Consider the following 7,496-nt stretch of genomic DNA (forward strand, 5'->3'; position numbering starts at 1 on the left):
GCACTTTGGGCACGTGCTTTCTACTATGAAAAGGGGTCAAGTTACCTTCTGGAGTCATATCATCTCATAAGGGCTGGTTTCCCGGTTTCCATGGCATATATATTCTCCACCTGGATGGAACCGTCGCAGGATTAACTCATTTTTGCCCCCTGGGTGGACTGAAGCAACGTGAAATGAAGGGTTTTTCTCAAGAACACAACGTGTCACCCGGTCATCAGTCTAACACCCTAGCCACTAAGCCACGCGCCTACCCTTCTACCATATCGCTGGGCAGACCAATGCTTTGATTTAGATTGTTAGAGGGGAAACTGTGTGGAAGCTCATCGTAAATGAGTGCGTGAGTATGTTTTTGTGTATGTGTGTGTGGTGTGTGAGTGCGTGTGCGTGCATGTGCGTGTGTGTATGCGTGCATGTATGCGTATAAATGCATGTTTTTGTATTTGTTGCTTCAGCGTCGCTTGACAACTGGGGTTGGTTTGGTTACGTCCTCACAATTTCGCAGTTCGATCAGGTACCGATGGAATACCCGATTTAATACCAAGTCCTGGGCTCCATTTGGTCGACTAAACACTTCAAGGCGTTGCCCGTGCCCCAGCATGGCCGTAATCCAACGAATGAAACAAGTAAAAGATAATATTCTCGTCTTTTCTTTTAAAATGGAACAAATGGTGTTTTATGATCACCAGGTATGGACAGACAGACAGACAGGTGACCGGAAGTAAGATTGTATGTTGACAACTTGAATTGTAATGGTCAATAAGGACTGGACACACGTTCCTCTGGGCCAACAATAGAAAGAAACTCTATGGTTACTACTACTAACTGTGGGACTAACTGGTTATGTTGAACTACTACTACTACTACTTCTACTACTACTAGGTAAATAACAACACCAAAATATTCAAACAGCCACTACTAGAAGAACAACAGCGACGGAAGCTGTTGATGGCAGCCAAACGTGCAAGACATAACAGTCTTTCACAAATCACAAGCGACCAAGCAGAAGGACATATTGGGCATTGTAGTGGTAGATAAACAATTAGAGGACAGTGGTTGTGTTAGGAGTGCTTTTGATTAAACGTCAGTTGGTTTGTTAACTACGATGAACAACAGTGAATAGAGATGAACCACCGTGAACAACACTTCAAAGCAGTTAAAGACAAGCATAAATGACCGACAGTAAACACGTGGCAGGAAACAACAGTTAACACACATTGATGGATGTTATATGCCGGTGGAAAACAGTGGATAATGGTGAACACGAGTCAATACCATTAAACAGAAGTGAACTATAAAAGTGCTAGATGAACAATGAACAGACGATTAATCGCCAGGGAACAAAGTCAAACTTCAAACACTCGTGTAAACGGAAGAACAAGCGAGACAAAAGTTGACAAAATATTAACAAGGATTAACACTAACGATAAATGAACAACCATGAACATGATGAAAGACAAAGATCAAGGAACAGCTGTCGTAAAAAGAAGGGTTAAACGACAGGTGATGAAGTTCAAAAAGCAAATTCGAACAAAATGGTGAACAAATATTGAATTATTTCATGAACGACAGTTAATGGTAATTTATGTAAAATAACAACAGTGAATAACAAAAACAATTTGCAAGCGTGAATAGCATAGTGAACGCTAAGTATAAATGAACAGCAATAAACCAAGATATCAACTGTGAGCAACGATGAACGCTGAAGATCAATAAACAACAAGCAAGAAGGATCTTTTCTGGGGGTTTTCTTTAAAGTTTGATCATTTTTACCTAGACAGACAACAGGATTTGGAAACTGTTATTTTGTGTGTGACAGCAAATGTTGTCAACTTAAAACAAATGAAATATTGGCGGAATTCCGCTTTACGCCATATAAACCCCTCGTAATATTTTCATTTTTTGGAATTTTCAGAAAATCTTTTCCGACCTATACTCCACACACAGGAATTCATTCGATTAAGCAAAAACCAAGGCAAAATATTTGGGGGTGAGTGATTTAAGGTGTATTTAGCTGTTATTTTTAGCACATTTCACGATAAGTTCAATGAGTAGATTATAGTCGTTAACACGTGCTTTCTCGCAGACAAAATAGTTCTTATGCTTGGCTTGTTACTATGGAAACAGGCATGAATGTGTCTAGCTTACGACTGGCTAATATTACCCAAGATTTGCAAACTTTAAAAGCTAGCTACTTTTTATTTATTGATTTATTGCAAAAATGAATTTTATGTCGATGATTAGCATACAAAACTACATCATTACACCAAGTATGAAGTTAATTGGAACAGAAATTGAAGAAATTGAAAAGTAGCGGCCAAACAGAATAGATCCAACAATAAAATGAACAAATGTTGTTTATCAATGAACAACGTCAAGTGGTGAACAAACAGAAACAAACAGTGAACAATATCGAAAGCTGTAGATTGATAAAATCATCGATCATTCACGAAGGAGCTTTAATGAACAATAAAAACATCGAACAATATCGAGAACAATGAACAAACGAAAGAAGCAGTGAACAAACAGCTGATAAACACAATAAGAAAGGAAACACACGGTCTGCTAAATCGTCGCTAGAGCTGCTAGAAAGAGCAGCCAAATTTCCAGTCAAATCATGCCCTGTTGCGTTAAACACAGGAGAAAGAATGCAGTTTCTGATATAGAGTGGATGGTCATGGCAGGAATGGCTTTGATCATAGTACTGCGTTAGACAAAGATGAAGGCTGGCTAAACCATAACCATGTAGGAAGTACAAAGCCTTCGGAACTGAGGACAACAACAGCAGTAGTAGCAGGGGCGGCGTCAGTAGTAGTAGTAGTAGTGTAGTAGTAGTAGTAGCAATAGCAGTAGTAGCAGTAGCTACAGAAATAATGCTAACTACAGCGAGATGAATACCAAGTGAGATATTCATCTCAGTAGTAGTAGTAGTAGTAGTAGTAGTAGTAGTAGTAGTAGTAGTAGTAGTAGGGGGGGATCGACAGCAGTAGTAGAATCAGCTGTTGTAGTGCAGTACAGTAAGAACTGTAGAAGACGGATCAGCAGTAGAAGTAGTAGCGGTAGCAACGGCAGCAGTAGACAGGTTTTATAAGAGGAGAGCAGCAGTGATTGAAGTAAGAATTATAGAGATTGCAGACAGACAGACAGACAGACAGACAGACAGACAGACAGACAGACAGACAGACAGACAGACAGACAGACAGATAGATAGATAGATAGATAGATAGATAGATAGATAGATAGATAGATAGATAGATAGATAGATAGATAGATAGATAGATAGATAGATAGGCGGCGTGTGTGTGTGTGTCTGTGTGTATAATTTGATAATGTATAATATGTGTGTGCGTGTGTGTGTAGAGGTTAAATTCTCGCCGATGCAATTACGTGAGATGAACATTTCAATTGTTATTGTTCTCTGGTTGGAAGACAACACTTCCTATATTTAGCAACAGCAGATCCACAGAGAATGAGAGAAGAATCTGTCTTGTGAAATGATTGGTTCTTCTTAATTGGTCTTGGTATCATCTGTAAAACATCTCTACCTCATGATGCTAAAAAAAGATTTTTCTCTGCTACATTGGGATCGGTGCTATGCTTCCGCTTGTTGGACACTCACCAAACTCCAGGAGATGAAGCTCGATGGCGGTTACATCATTGTATGTTAGGGGCCTTTCTCATGATCTACTGGGAAATACGTTGGACCTAAAATATGATTTTATGGCAGGTTTGGGGTACTGTCGCGTAGATGAGATGCAAATTTTGTACAAGTATTTGGGGCAAAGGAGTAAGTCGGCAGGGGCTTATATTTTCCATCTTATTTCCTATGTGTAAATTATTTCTTAAATATCAATAAATGAAAGAACTTTTTGGATATTCCAAATAGTATTTTGACGGCAACAAGATATTATGGTGTATATATATTTGAGGTGTATATAATTATAGTTTATACATAATTGTGCTAAGTCAGAGAGCCGGTAGAATCATTGGCGCATCGAACAAAATACTTAGTGGCATTTTACTGGATCATTAGGTTCTGAGTTCAAATTCCGCCTTCGGAGTCGATAAAATAATGCACCAGTGAAGAACTGACTTTAGCCTCCCATTAAAATTGCTGCCCTTCGAACCCTGTGTCCTTTCAACCGGCGTCCCGTTCAGCGGGCGATATTGTAATCACAGGTTATTGGTTAGGGGTCAAGAAAAATAATATAGTTGCATTGAATAATAAACAGCGAGAAGATTCGTGAAAAAGTATTTGTAAAAGTAAAGGACGAGATTATTTGAACAAGTTCGGAATCTGTATGAAAATAGAACTTACGGAGAGCTTTTGAGTTATTATTTGATAACTCATTAGTGATCTATACATGTAGATCCGATTGGTTTCCATCTACCAAATTCACTTACAAAGCTTTGGTCGCCCGAGGCAAGAATAGAAGACTCTTGGCCAAGGTGCCTCGCAGTGGGACTGAACCCGGAACCATACGATAGGGATGCAAGCTCCTTACCACACATACATGCCTGCACCTACATATGTGTGTGTATGTGCGTGCGTGTGTAGATACAGACAGAAAATACAAATCCTTAATTCATACGCTACAAAGGATTACGATATCTGAGACAATAAAAATCTGCAAGACCTTCGTAAGACTTCAAGAATGACAGTTAAAACAAGATGCTTTCCTTCAAATCCTTGCTACTAAATATGTGGCCGCTTAAAATTTGCTCTAAATTAAAAAGAAAAAGAGAACATCGTTACATAGGTTGCTTTAGAGGAGTTGAAGCTCAAATCAAATATTTCTTTCCCAAAAGAAGGAAGGAATGGTAATTACCAAAAGTTATATCAGAGATAACGGTGGAACAGTTCAGCTGCTATTCCAACGTTATCGTCGTTCAGTCGTAAAATATTAGTTCTTACCATGAGCTTCCATGACGATAGAACCCTTAAATAGATTAATCAATGAAGTAAAATTTTGGCCATAAACGGTATTTGACGAAATGAGAGTTCCTGTTATTTGGCACCGTTGGCCATAAAATTACTAGCTGTTCCTTCTTTACTGCACCCCCGTCGGCTGGACGTAAAAACATAATTGATGAAAGAGAAGTCATATTGTGAAGAGAAAGTTATCCTATTAAATATCTCTAGCTTACAAGTAAAGTCTACGAGATTATAACTTCAGCTTTCATATTGCGCAACGACGGCTGTAATGTCCTGATGGCGACACTGGAGGCTCACTGTTTATAGATCCGCCTTCGACGTCGCCATCTTCTTTGTTCCTGATTTCTCTGTGACTTTTTATAAAACTTGGAGGCATGCATAAATAACTAGCTTTACCCATATGCAGCACAATTATCTGTGTGTGTGAATGCGTGTATGTGTGTTTGTTCCCCCACCACTGTTTGACAACCGGTGTCGGTGTGAACGGAAATTAGCGGTTCGACAAAAGACGCCGATAGAATAAGTACCGATCTTTAAAGATATAAATACTGAGGTCGATTCATTCGACTACAAATTCTTCAAGGTGCTGCTGTGGCATGGCCTCAGTCTAATGACTGAAACGGGAAAGATTAAAGATAATAACTGCTGCTATGTGGTAAGACGCTTGCTTCTCGACCACATGGTTCCGAGTTCAGTCCAACTCTGTGGCACCTTGGGCAAGTATCTTCTATTATAGCCACGGGTCGATATAAGCCTTCTAAGTCGATTCGGTAGACAGAAACGGAAAGAAGCTCGTCCTAAACATACATACATACGTACATACACACACACACACCACACACACATACATACATACATACATACATACATACATACATACATACATACATACATACATACATACATACATGTATCAATGTGTGAGCGTCATTATGCTTTTGTTTGTCCCCGCCTCACCGCTTGACAACCGGTGTGGGTGTATTTACGTCCCCGTAGCTTAGAGCTTCGACAAAAGAGGTCAATAGAATAAGCACCAGACTTTAAATAAAAGTAAGTCCTGGGATCGACTTGTTCGACTAAGACCCCTAAAAAGCGGTGCCCCAGCATGGCCGCAGTCAAATGAATGACACAAATAAAAATAATAATAATGGACTTCCTATTATGATGATGTGTTCACAGTGATCACATGTTTGCGTGCACATCAGCTCACTCCCTCCATCAAATCGACATTACCTGCACAGGTGCACCGTGTACCAAATGATCGCAGATCAACGAGAAAAAAGTGCTTTGCTCAAGAAAGAAACGCAACGCCCTGTCTGGGAATCGAAACGACGATCTCGCAATGCACCTTCATATATATACATATATACATATATATATACATATATACATATATATATACATATATACATATATATACATATATATATATATATATATATATATATATATAATATATATATATATATTATTTACTTTGCTTTGTTATATATATTGTTATTATTTTTTATTTTGCTGCCTTCATAGGCGTGGTTGTGTGGTAAGTAGCTTGCTCACTTCCGGTTGGTCTGGACTGTTGTGAGAAGATGTGATTTTCGGCTCCGTAAACAGAAAAAAAGAACAAAAAGAATAATTGTCAATTATGGCTCGCTATTGCGAGCAAAATACTGGTTCTCATCACCGTAACGGTGAGTTGAGAATTTTTTCTTGAAAATTCTTTTTGTAAATTCTAGTGGGCGTATCTCACCAGAAAAATAAGAATAAGCCATTTGGATTACCTTTTTGGATTACCTTTTTGGAGTATTATACAAAGGATTCCTTGTCTGTGTTATTTGTGAGGTTTTTCTATTACTTTTCCCTTCTTTTATTTTTTCTTTCTTTCTAAATTTTGGTTCATTCTTTTCATTACTTTAATTTCAGTTTCCTCCCCTCCTCTTTTATTTTGTTTTATTTTTATTCGGTTAAATTTTTTGGCAGATTGTCTTTTGAACTACTTTTGAACTGTTTTTTGACATGGCAGAGAAGGAACTTAAAAAGAAAAACTCTGTCTTAGAGTGGGTTAAAAGATATGGAGGAGAAGACTGTGGTACTTAGAACTTATTCTAAAGTTCTTAATTCCATCACCGTCTTTCCAAAACAAGTCATAAAAAATGAACTTAAAGAATATTTGTCCTCTTTAAAATATATATCTCGTGGTGTCAAACATGCAACTATATGGTTGCTGTTTGACGACGGGGAAAAAGCTCGCCAGTTTGCAAGTCAGCCTTTAGAAGGCAAGGAAATTCTGTTCCTTCCGTCATATTGTGGAAGAAAATTAATACGAGCCTGGGTATGTGGGTTATCCCAGGCACCGAAGCGGATTGGATTGAAAATACCATCCGACGGGGACTGGGAGATGGCGGGCTCAGGATCTTAAATGTAAGGGTATTGCCGGCGGTCGATTGGGATGGGACAATACTTCGTGAATGCTATTTGATCGACAGTAACTTTGCGGAAACACGGTGGACATATGAGCATGCAAGCATACATACATACATACATACATACATACATACATACATAC

The sequence above is a fragment of the Octopus sinensis genome, linkage group LG21, assembly GCF_006345805.1.
Source record: "Octopus sinensis linkage group LG21, ASM634580v1, whole genome shotgun sequence".
Lineage (NCBI taxonomy): Eukaryota > Metazoa > Mollusca > Cephalopoda > Octopoda > Octopodidae > Octopus > Octopus sinensis.